Source organism: Sarcophilus harrisii, chromosome 5, assembly GCF_902635505.1.
Source record: "Sarcophilus harrisii chromosome 5, mSarHar1.11, whole genome shotgun sequence".
Taxonomy (NCBI): Eukaryota; Metazoa; Chordata; class Mammalia; order Dasyuromorphia; family Dasyuridae; genus Sarcophilus; species Sarcophilus harrisii.
The window spans coordinates 284,486,228-284,499,416 of record NC_045430.1 but is presented as its reverse complement, the minus strand read 5'-3'; positions in this window follow the sequence as shown (position 1 = coordinate 284,499,416).

The window sequence follows — 13,189 nt, the reverse complement described above, 5'->3', positions numbered from 1 at the left end:
TGAGGTCTCCAAAAGAGGTTTTGGGGATGTCTGATGCAAAGGGAAGTCGGGGAGCTAAGATCAAAGGTATTGTGCACAACCTTTTGAAGATACAAAGGCTTGAACCAATACCTAATCTATAGAAAATTTCTCTCTGACCAAAAAAAAAAAAACAAAACAAAAACCTAAGGGTCCTAGTAGACCTAGTAGACAAAAGAAGCGTACATGTCATTTTGGAGTCTGAAATTCTAAAACATCTCAATTCACCTTTTGTGGGGATTTGTGAAATGAAATATTATGATATATATAATGCATAATTATATATAATATGTGAATGAAACAAAAAATCATACTATTTATAATATTTTATATATACTGTATAATATCTATGTATACTCTATAATATCTAAATATACTGTATATTTCCAATATTGTAATATATGATATATGACATAATAATTACATATATTATATATAATATATAGTAATAATTATAATATATAATATATAATACATATAATATATAACTATATGCTATTATTATCATATATAATATTTAATCTCACAAATAGATAGGTGTGTTGCTATGAGTGTGGATGGGGAGAGCTATAAAGCCAGAAAAGTGCCATCGGTCTCAAGCCAGAATCCAGTGGGACGCTTTGCATTTATCTCAACATTATTTCATCTTGTTGGATTCAGACTTTTCTCGGGCCTGAAGTCTGATTGGATCCCGACTCGGCCAGTCCAGTGTCTGTCCCTCCCAACTTGGTGCGATCTGAAGATGCAGTGAATAGTTATGACTCTACCCGAATGTTTGACAATTATTAAATAAAGCCCATGGGGCCCTCTACTGGAGAAGTCCTGCAAAGTTGATATCATCATTAATGTCCATTGATGAACAAGATGGGGAAAGCGTGACTGGTTCAGAAACAGAAAAAGAACTGAGGGTCCTAGTAGAAAACAAGCTCAGCAGCATGACGTGGGATCCTAAAAAGCTAATGCTGTCTTTGACTGCACTGAGGAATAAGGTAGTAAATAGCCTTCTGTGTTCTGCCCTGTTCTGGTCCTTCTGAGGGACTGTGCGGAGTTTAGGGCACTATATTTTAGAAAAAACTTTGGTAATTACAATATGTCCAAGGGAGATTACCAGGATGGCAAAAAGGCTTGAGTTCATGACATATGAGGCACAGGCATCTAGGGATGAAAGTACTCAAGGGGATACGGCAGCTGCTGGGTGAATGGAGACTTGTCCCGTAGTAGGGTGGCTAGATTGGCCTGTTTGGCCTTAGACTAGGAGCAACAGAAGAAGCTGAAGAAGGGCAGATTATAACGCAATACAAGCAGAACTTTTTACTAGATGGAGCTGTCCAGGAAGTAGGTGAAGACTTTCTACTTAAATGAGGCTGGATTTCCACTCTTGGGTCTGCTCTGTCTCCAGACACCTGCCCCCAGCATCCTCCACCCCAGCGGGTACCTCTCTCTCCATCCCCTGGATGCTCCTTTCCAAGCGTTTTCCTTCCTGCAGGTCCTTTAGAAACAGGGACAGTACTTCTTTTTGCTTCTCTTTGTTTTCCCAGGACTTAGCCCGAGGCTCAGCACCATCACTGAGACATAGGGAGCACTTAATAAGGACTTGTTGTCAGCCTGGGACCCAAACAGAGCAGATGGCTCAGTAACTTTCTCCAACTCTGAGTTCTGGGATTTGAATAATAAGAATAATCTCGGGCAATCCTGAAGCATTTTCCGATGTGGAAAGCACAATTTAGTCGGTGAGGTGGGTCCCACAAGCTCTAAGCTTCATTTTACAAATGAAGAAACTGAGGTTCAGAAAGGCTAAAGGAAAGTGACAGGAACCAGAGTTAAACTCAAGTCTCTCCTTTTACTAGTACAAAGAAAGATCCTCAGGACCGACACCCTTTGGTTTATGTGTTTTGTTATGTTTAAGTCCCAGCACTGGACTCAGCCCCTGAAATAAAATTTGAATGAATGAATGCATCAATAGAGAGTGAATGAAGAAATGGACTATATTCTGCTGAAAGAGAAAGAGGAATAAGATTCAATGCAGGAGAGAGAAAAGAAGGCATAGCAGACAAAGGAACTGTATATGCTAAGACGAGGAGACGGGAATACCCAGAGTTCATTCCAGTTACACAGAGAGCATTGCTGGCAACCAAGACAAGACTCATACGGGAAAGGAATGGAAAATAAGGCTAGAGTCGAAAGTTCATGACTGAGGGCCTCAAATGCTAAATTTAGAACTGGGGACTTTGTTCTTTCAGCACTGCCTGGAATCAGAGACAACAGCATCAGCCAGGGACCTGTGTGCTCTCAAACATGTCTGCCCAAAGGGGCAACAAAAGAAACAATATGCAAGACAAAACAAGCCCTACAAAAGAAAACCATCAACACTGTCGCTCGCTCGTGTATTCCACAAGGCAATCATCACGTCTCTCTCCTAGACCGAGCATATGTGCAAAGGAAAACCTTTCTCCAAGGGGAGCTAAAGGAAGGGACAAGAGGCCGAGTGAAGGAACAAAAACTGAAAATCAAAGCTCCTGAAAGTCTTTGATTCAGCAAAGGTTTATTCTGTGATAAGAACATCCAGGCTCTGTTCCTTAGCGCCTGTTTCAGCAACAAGTAAATAAATACCTTCTGCTCACTACCGACCAAACACACTGGGCTGCCCAATGGGAGCTTGCACCCTCTTCCCCTCTAGCACAGAAATGTCTTGTCCATGAGCATACTAATATAATTTTCCTTCTCAGACTCATGGGTGCAACCATATTTTAATACCTGTATTTAAATTTAATAGCACAGAGGTTCACAATTACCCCATTAAGGGCCTAGAGAATAATTGCTGTCATTTGGTAAATTTCCTTCCCCATGACATCAGCCAGAGCATGGCAGCCTTTAGGGGGCACTTCAGGTTAGAGGAGGCGACAACATTTAATCAAAGAATTTGGGAGAAACCGGATTAGATTGTAGGACCAATGTGGTTTGGATTAATGAGATTTGGAGATTTACTCATTATAAAAGGTGAAAAAAGCTACTCCTCGTGAGGTTTCATTACACTTTTAAAAGATGGCTATTTTCTAAACTTAAGGGTCTTCCTCTTGGGGATGAGAAGAAAGAGAATCCCAGGAGCCCAGGCTTTTTAGCCTCAATCCCATCTCCTATACTAAGAGGATGTCTGCAACATCTTAGGCAAGAGGGCACTAGTCTTTGCTGGAAAAGCTCCGCTGAGGAAGAACCTCACCTCTTGGGACCACCCATTCTGCTTGGAGGCAGCTCTCACTGTGAGAGCATTTTTTATATCCAAGCTAAAATGCCTCTCTAGAATGTTAACCAATCAAACAATCAATCATTTATTGAATGCTTTCTCATGGCATTAAATGCCACATTAAACCCTAAAGATCCTAAGAGAAGAATGAGAGTCTCTGTTTTAAAAACACTTATGTTTTATCAGGGCAGGAGAAGAAATGTTTTTAAAATATATATACAGAAATACGTGAAACAGATGGAAGACAATTTGTGTGGGGGAGATCAGCAGCCGGGGGCTCAGGAAGGCTCCATATGGAAAGTGGCACTTGAGTTGAACTCTAGAGTCAACCCGGAGGTGGTAAATCCATTTTCCTCATGACAGCCCTTTGGGTACTTGAGAATTATGATGCTCCCTGCCCCAAGTCTTCTTTTTCTAGGCCACACATCCCAAACACCTCCAGCTCCCCCATTAGAGAATGAACTCAAAACCTTTCACTAGCACGCGTGCTTCCTTCTGCTGGACACTCTCCGTCTTTTCAATGTACGGCCTCCAATGTGGCTTCCAAAATGGAATGCAATACTTCAGATATACTCTGGGTACAACAGGACAATGAATCCTAGTTCCTGGAAGCTCTGCTTCTAATACAGCAGAGAACTGCATTAATTTTCAGGGTAAGAGCTCTTTGGTGACAGGGATTATTTCTTTTTCTTTTAACTGTGAAAAGCAGAAGAGAATCAGGAAAGAAAGAAACTTACTTAAAATAACTCGGAGACCTAAGAAAGAGTCAGGCCTCAAAAAAAGAGTTTAGGACACGGTTTTCTTGACATATATAACCCTGCTGCCAAAACTGCAAAAGGATAAAGCAAAGACAGAGACTTCTGGGAAAATGTAAGTATTAATAAGTGAGACTCATACCTCCGGCAGGGTAACCAAGTTGGCAGAGAAAGCATTCAACTGAGCTCTCCCAACATTCCCCTCTAAATAACTTTAAAATAATGCCTCAAATCAAATTCACAAGCAGCAGAGGCAACAAAAGGTCAAACCAAGGCATTCTTCTAGTCTCCCCAAAAACTTAGCAGGATGGAAAGAGATTGGGAACAGAGGCTGGCTCAGTGTCCACATGGATGAAACACCAGTGGTGGGACCAAGTAGCAGCAACAGAGGCAGCAGCAGCTTCAGTAACTCTCAAGCTAGAGAAAATAAGAGGGTCTGGAAACTTGACAGAAAGAGATTGCAGGGGATCCATGGGCTAGCAGCACTGGACATGGGACTAGAAGCTCTTTGGCAAACTCAACGCACTTTAAATCAAGAGCAAACAGGAGCCCTAAAGAGCAGTATCATTTTGGTCACAATACCCTAAAGAAACAGTATCACTTCAGATCCCAAGGGAACAGGGCTTCTGAGGAACATTATCACTGCAAATCCCATGGGATCATAGACCCTGAGGAAGCCTATCAATTACAGTCTTAAAGGATCAGGGGTCCTTTCAGAACAAGGTCTAGAGTGCAGATCAGAAAAGCAGTGACCACATCTCTCCCCAAATCAAATCACCTTGGAAGCACCAATATTTCCACACTCTTAAAAATAGCCCTGAAAACAGCAATGCAAAAAAAAAAAAAAATTCTGCAGCTTGAAACAGTGCCCTCCCAACCCCATTTGAGAAGAGAGTTTAATTTTGACAGAAAGTTCAAAATCAAGAAATGGCATGGAAAAACGAGCAAACGGCAACAAAAAATCTTACCACAAAAAATCTACTATTGAGGCACAAGCTCTGAAGCTTCTGAAGTCAAAATAACCACAACCAAAGCCTTAAAGACAAAGCATGAATCGGACATGGAAAAGTCCATTTCTAGTGGAAAAAAGAGAACTGAATAGGAAATTTGACTTTTAAGTACAAGATTTAAGGGGCAGCTAGATGATGCAGTGAATAGAGCACTGGCCTTGAAGTCAGGAGAACATGTGTTCAAATGTGGCCTCAGATAACTTAAGACTTACTAGTTGTGTGACCCTGGGCATGTGACTTAACCCCAATTTCCTCAACAACAACAACAAAAATACAAGAAAATAAAAAGGTAAACAGAAAGAAAAATTATAAGAGATTCCATAAAGACTAATCTGCTTATTTCTTTATAAGGGAAGATGATATATACAAATTCCAATAATTATTCATTAGAACAGTTAAAAGATTCTACAGAGAAAGAGAGTAATTAAGTTGGGATGCTATAAAAACCTGGATAGATAAGAAAGAGGGATGACCTAAAAGAAGAGGAAAAGGAGAGGAAGAATAGGGAAAATTATCTCACATAAAAGAGGCAGGGAAAGAAAAGCTTTTACAGTGAAGAGGAAATGGTAGGGGGGGGACACTATTTGAATTTTACTCACATCTAAACTGGTTCAAAGAGGTGAAATTATACACATAGAGATGTGTGTATGTATACGTGTGTGTATACTCAATTGGTAATAAGAATCTGTCTCACACAATAGGGAAGTAGAAAAGAAAGGGGATAAAAGAAAGAGGATGATAAAAAAGATAGCAGATAAAAGAAGGAAGTGGACAAAAGCAAAATGGATTGTAGAAGAAGATCAGAGTTAAAAGAGAAAAAGAGAAGGATTAATAGAAGAAAACAGGATGGATGGAAATAAACAATAATCATAATTGTAGATGTGAATCAAATGATAGAAACAGAAACATGGAACCAGAATCTAACAATATAGTGCTTACAAGAAACACACTTGAAACAAAGAGACACAATTAGAGTTAAAATAAGGGGCTGGAACAGAAGTTATGCTTCAGAAGAAATAAAAATGGAAAGAGTAGTAGTCATAAGCTCAGACAAAATAAAAGCAAAAACAAACCTAATTAAAAGAAATGTACAGAGAAGTTGACATCTTGCTAAAAAAAAAAACCCACCACAGACAATGAAGTACTATCAATATTAAATACATAGACATAGAAGAAGAAAATAAATCTATCAAGTCACAGGAAAAATGCTCTGAATTATGACTGATTTAGAAAAATACAAACTAAAATAACTCTGAGATACTGCCTCATACCCCTCAGATTGGTTAATGTGACAGAAAAAGAAAATGACAAAAGTTGCAGAGTATGTGGGAAATTGAGACACTAATGTACTGTGGGTGGAATTTTGAACTAATCCAATTATTCTGGAGAACAATGTGGAAGAAGACCCAAAGAGCTATAAAATTAGGCACAATCTTTTACCTAGCAGTATCATTACTAGGTCTATATTCAAAGAGAGTTTAAAAAGAAGATTTTTTTTGGTACCAAAAAAATTTATAAGCAGCTCTTTTATGTCACCAAAAAATTGGAAATCTAGTGGATGTCCATCAATTGCAGAATGACTGAACAAGTTGTGGCAAACTATTGCCACAGAATACTATTGTGCTATAAAAAATGATGAAAAGGATGGTTTCAGAAAAACTGGGGAAAACTTGTATGAATTGAATCAAAGTGAAATGAGTAGAGCCAGGAGAACACTGTACACAGTTACCACAATATTGTAAGAAGGACTTGGCTACTCTGATCAAGACAATGATCCAAGACAATTCTAAAGACTAGTGATGAAAAATGCTATTCCCCTCTATAGAGAGAGAATTGATGACCTCTGAGTGCAGATTGAAGCAGACTTTTTTACTTTATTTTTCTTGTTTTTTATCTTTTTTATTTTGCAATATGGCTTATACTGAAATATATTCTGCATGAAAAAATAAAAACAAGAGCATTGTATATAAATATATATATATATATTTAGAGATATAAGAAATAAATATTGATTCAAAGGTTTAAATTAAATGATGACCCCAAAATTATAGTAATTTATGCAAAAAAACCCACTTTTGTTATGATTAAGTTACATTCATTGCAGTAATGTACCATTCCTTCTCAGTCTTACACTCATCAAGTTGATTTTTTTTTCTGCTCAGTGTTTTCTCTTATAAAATTTTTTTTAATGTGTTTCTGAGTCTAGCATGCTAACTGCCCCCCTTCCCCTTTCTCTAGGTTTCTGTCATCTTCAATATTCATTGATAGTGGGTGTTGATCATCAGAAGCCTAGCATAGTTCGTGGGACACCACTGGCAACCTCATTTCCACTTGACACTGAGCCCATTAATGTCTATCTGGAGTCACAGGGTGGGAAAGTTGTTTGGCCAAAATCAAATAGGTAGAACCATAAAGAACAGAGCTAGGATTCAAGCCCAAGACCTTCTGACTACTGATCAAACATCCTTTGCATTCTACTAAAGTTTCTTTTTTCAGACTAAAAGGAAAGACTTTTGTCATGGAGCAGGTATGGGGCTAGGAAGGATTCAGGGGACAGAAGAAAAGAGCCACCATGGCTTCAGTCCTCTATATTCAAACTGGCCAATAAAGAGAATGTCCTGATTGTGCCTTGACTCCATATGCTTTAGAAGATAAAGTCTTGGTTGGCCATGATTTCTGGAAAAAATTTTAAAGCATTTTATGTAAATTCAAATAGTTTATATTTACAAGTATTAGATTTTTTTCTGATTTAAAGCAATTTCAGGGTCTATATGAACACCAGAATGTATTAAATAAACAACCAAAAAGAAAAGTCAATAAGAATCACAGAGGCAAAAAACTGTTCTCTTTTATCTAAAGTCCAGTCAGTAGCTACAGAGGGTAGGAAGAAGGGGGATGTTCCTCAGCAGGACGCCATTACTCCTGAGTGTGGATAATATCTTGGAGTCCCACAATCATAGATCTTGAAGGTTCTTGAAGAGAACATCCAGTTTTACCAGAACTAAAGGTTATTTGTTTTTTTTTCCCCTTGGGGAATCTCCTGGGATAGAGATATCATGGCTTCCCTTGGTTACCCAATTTTTTCTTCTGCTAGTTCAAAGTTTTTTTGTTGTGTTTTTTTTTGTTTTTTGTACAGCTTAAGTCTCCTCTTTCCTAGCCATTTTCTTCCTTTCTTCTATTCTATAAACATAAAAAATAACTGCTTATCCTGTATTTCTTTAATTACATATCTTTATATTCTCTTTTCTTCAAAAATCTTAACCAATCCCATTCCTTTCCTCTTCCTTTATATGACTTATGCCTTTAACTCTGCTGTTATTACTTCTACCCTTTTCTCTAATTCTTCTTCTTTTGTCAAATCTTTTATAAGGAAAAAAGACAACTTAAAAGTAGATGGTAGGTGGCATTCAGATATTTTCAGAGCTGCCATCGAGAAGGAAAGAAGCAGCTTCTTCGATGTAGAATCAGAGGTCAGATCTAAATGTGACCAGTTTAGGTTCCAGAGAGAAAGTTTTTAGTTCAATATGAGGAAGTTCAAACAATTTGAGTTATTACAAAATATAATTTAATATCTTGGGGTGATGTACTGAGATCTCCATCACTAAGAGTATTCAATTGGAGGTTCAATAACATATTAGGCATGGCGTCAAGCTGCCTCTTGCATCGTATTCAGGGGTGGACTTAGAGACCACAGAGACTCCTTCCAAGCCTAGAATTCTGGGAAAATGTGTTGAATAGAAACTGAACACAACAAGGGGTATAAAGTGAAGTCTCAAGATAATGATAAGGAGAGTGAAACACCAAGTCTTTATTCCTGCTATAAGAAGATTCCCCACTCCTTTTCATTAAAGCCCCCTAATTTCATGTTTCTAGGATTTCTTACTCATTCAACACTGAACAATGGCTGAGCTAGCACATCAGCAGCAGGGACTGTCTGGGATTCACCTTCTAGACAAGGTGTTTCCAGGTTGCATCCCTATAAGAACCCATTCATAGGTACATGTGGGGTAGGTTGAGTTCTGTTTCTCTGGACGGATTCCATTTTGCTTCTGGGAGAGAGCATAGCAGAAAGATCATGGGCACCAGAGTCACAGGCCCTAGATTCAAATCCTGCTTCTGAATTATCTTGGATAATTCATTCATTTGACTCCAGGTTCCCCTTCTGTAAAATGAAGAAATTAAGGTCCCTTCCAGCTTGAGATCTAACTGATCCTCCATTATTCCATACTAAATTCATCCCTTTTAAAGTCACACCAAACAATAAGAGAGGAGAGAACAATTCCTGAAGGAAGAAAAAATCATTTGAAATATTTCATCATTGTTTTAAATTTGCAACCATAGTTAACCTTGTTTCTTCTGTTTTGAAAGAGTCTGATCCCCTTTTTAAAAAGGAATCAATGTCAATAAAAAGTTATTATAATAAAAAAAAGCAATCAAGTTATTTTCTGAGATAGAGGCTAAGGAAAGATAGTTGATTAGAAATATCTTCAGCAGAAAAAAAAATAATTAATCATATTCTAAATATAAGCTCCTCAATGGTAGGGATCATTTCTTTATTGCCTTTGGATCTCCAGTGCAGGGCAAGGTGCCTGCCATATAGAGATACTTATTAAGCATATCCTAAAGTAAATGTATGTTCATTCTAAAGAGGAGAAGATAGCCAATGAGGAAGGTGGCTTACTCCGGGCAAATTAAAGAGAACTCAGCAAAAAATGAAGTCAAATTTATTCAGGTCTCCTCAGAATTCAGGTAGCAAAAAAAGAGGCATTTATGCAATTATTTCCCAACAAATGGCACATCATCATAACATGATTCATATAGTATAAGCAAGCCGTGCTATAACAATATTCTGTTGTCTTCACACATAACGTGCATTACTTTGCTCCGATGGAACTAATTGTTCTCAATAATGTCATCATTCCTACCATGATGTTTTTTAAAAGAATGGGGAGATTGCCAGAGTTAGAGTTAGATTTAGATACTAGACGTTGCTTTTAAGTTTAATGTGAAATTAATTATTATTATTTATTATTATCAATTATTTAATTGTTTAATAATTTAATGTGAAATCATTTTCTGAGACAAACTGTGGCAGTTTAATGTATTAGTTAATGTGGTTAAGGTGAGACTGAGGCACTGGAAATTATATTTTAAAAGTTGAAGAAGTTGAAATAAGGCTACAGCAGAGCTGGGTGATACAATCTCAAATCAGGAAGATACATTTTCCTGAGCAAACCTGTCGTCAGAGACTTACTACCTATGTGACTCTGGGCAAGTCATTTAACCCAATTTGCCTCAGTTTCCTCATCTATAAAATGAGCTAGAGAAGGAAATGGCAAAACACTCCAGGATCTTTACCAAGAAAACTAAAAATGGGGCTATGAAGACTTGGACACAATTGAAAACAACTGAACAACCACCAATGTACTTTTTTTAAATGATAAAAAGGTAAAGTGCCAGTTAAGAGGAATTACATTACATTGCTTATATTTGTCATTCATTTTTTCTTTACACATGGATTTGTTGAATATATAGCCAATTATATTATATTATATCGATATTATTAATAATAGTATGTATTATAACAATATTAATATATAAATGCATCTAATGTATTTGTAGCTCATATTTAAAGTTTGGAGAGTGCTCTATGTATCTTAGCTCTTTGGTCTTTATAACAATCCTGGGTAAAACTAGGGGCCAGTTATTCTAGGGTTGGCACACGGGGCATTAATCTAAAAGCAGACCTGTAATTATGAGATCAGAACGTGGAGTGTAGGCTTGGGGTAGACAAATGGTTCTGTCAAGATATTAAGAGACACCCTGTTTTCCAGAGTTACAGTCCAGCAAGCAAGCTGTGCCCTGAGCTTGGCATAACAATAATCCTTTGTGCTCAGCCTCTCGATGATCTCACCTTCTGGAAAAATCATATAATTATTGTATTGCTTTGACCAACATCAGGTGTTCTCGGAACTTGGACAAGTACCTGCTGTCTTCATGTTCTAGTCATGAAGCCCTGCCATGAATCAACACGTCACTTAATTGCTGTTACTTCTCATTGTCAGGGTTATAGCTCACTGTGCAGCCATTGGTATAAATACTGAGATTTGGCTCCCTAAAGTAAGTCTCTCCTCACCATCACCACCACTGTGGGGTGAAGGGGTGAACCCAGCACACATGTCTGTGCTTGCAAGCCATTTCCCTCACTTGAAATTAAACTTCTGTTTGATTCTTGACTCTCCTGTCTCTCTCCTGCTTTGTTGGGCTCCAGGCATCCAGAGGTTAGCGGCCAGTTCTGTCCAGTTGACAGTACAAAATAGCCATTGTAAAATCGAAAGTGAGCCTAAGAAGTGTCGCGTCTCTCCAAACACATACTATGCATGTGGCCACCAACTGGAAAATGGCTGAACAAGTTGTGGCATACGATTGTGATGGAATACTGCTGTGCCATAAGAAACGATGAGCTCAATGATCTTTGAAAAACATAAAAATGCTTTTATGAAATAATGAAGAGCAAAATGTATAGGGCTAGATGGCAAAGACAAAGAGAGTCAGTGGGCAAGGGAAAGGCACGATGGATAGACATGGGAGAGGCAATCCCAAGAAGAGTCAAATTCAGGAATAAGGAATTAGGTCAGTGGGAGCCAGGAGCCTGAAAACTTCATACTGCTTATGGTCAGATTTAGTCCCAGAGCTTGAAGCAAGGAGAAACTTTCATACGGGTGAGAGTGAAGTGTTCTCAGCTAAATAAATTGAAGGGATGTGGCTGTCAAGATACTGTAAAATCATTGTACATTCTATTCAGAATTTTTCTTAGCAACTTGGTTCAAAGAATATATATTAGGATATATTGATCAAATTAGCCAAATCACTGATACTTTTAAAGAGGGGAATCTAAAATTATTTTCTGTCTCTTGACAAATGAATTGATGAGGTTCTAAAAAGATACTGAAATGGAAGTTGGGCTGCATCCTGGAGAGAATTTGAATCAGTCCCTCTAGGCCAAGCCTTTACCTCGAATCATTATTACTACCAAAAAACTAGTGTTTCTTTTTTTCTTGTAGGAAAATAGAGAAGTTTATTCATAGATGATAATAGGTATGGGAAAATCAGAAATACCATGTTCATTCCTTTAAAATAAAGGTTTTTTATTATCTTAATAATTGGCAAACATTTCAATAGAAAAACAAACTTGATAGCACCATTCTAATGGCATGAGAGTGATCACATACAACTGGGCAAAAGGACAGCCTCTAATGATGTCTCTGTAGAACAACTCTTCCTGAAGATTGAGATCTCTTCTTAGGAAAGCTGACAACTCCCTCAAAGACTTATGGAAAGGAGAGCCCACAGAAAGAATTTAGTTCAACTATGAAAGTACCATTTCAATCAGGGCAATTTAAGAGCAGAAAATCAGGTTACCACTTCAGAACTTTCCTCAGCTGCCCATCAAAGTGGTTTATTTACCCACATGTACAATGTGTTCAGAGATTCAGACACTGGGGTCATCAAAGAAAACTTTTTCTGTGTCAGAGGGTCCATGTCTGAAGGTACAGAATTGGGACCAAGGACTAATGTGCATACAATGACTACAGAATCAAGAAAATCAGCACCTTGGAGAACCTTTGCCATCTAGCCTGAGATGCAGGTAGAAACTTCTTTCTATATTCCTCTTCTGTTCCCTAATATTATATTGTAATCACCTCCTAAATTAAGGGTATTGAAGAGAAAAAGGGCCTTATGTTATATCTTGTTCAGTTGTCTTCTCAAGATTCCTCTCATTTAAACACAGGTCTTATAAAGGTCGATGTTGAAAAATTATCCATGCATATGTTTTGAAAATAAAAAAGTTTTAATAAAAAAATGAAAAAAGATTCCCCTCATTTAGATTCTTCCAAATATTTTTAAACCAGAGAAATCAAAACAGTTTACAGTCACATGAATAAATGATCTAAATCATGGTTGGTTAGAGAAAACAACCTTGAGATATTATTTTACAGCTACCAGATTGACTAAAATGATTGAAGGAGAAAGTGACAAATGCTGGAAGGGATGTGGAAAAATTGGGACACTGATTCATTGTTGATGAAATTGCAAATTGATCCAACTATTTTGAAGATTAATCTGTGATTATGACCAAAGAGTTATTAAACTCTTTTGACCAA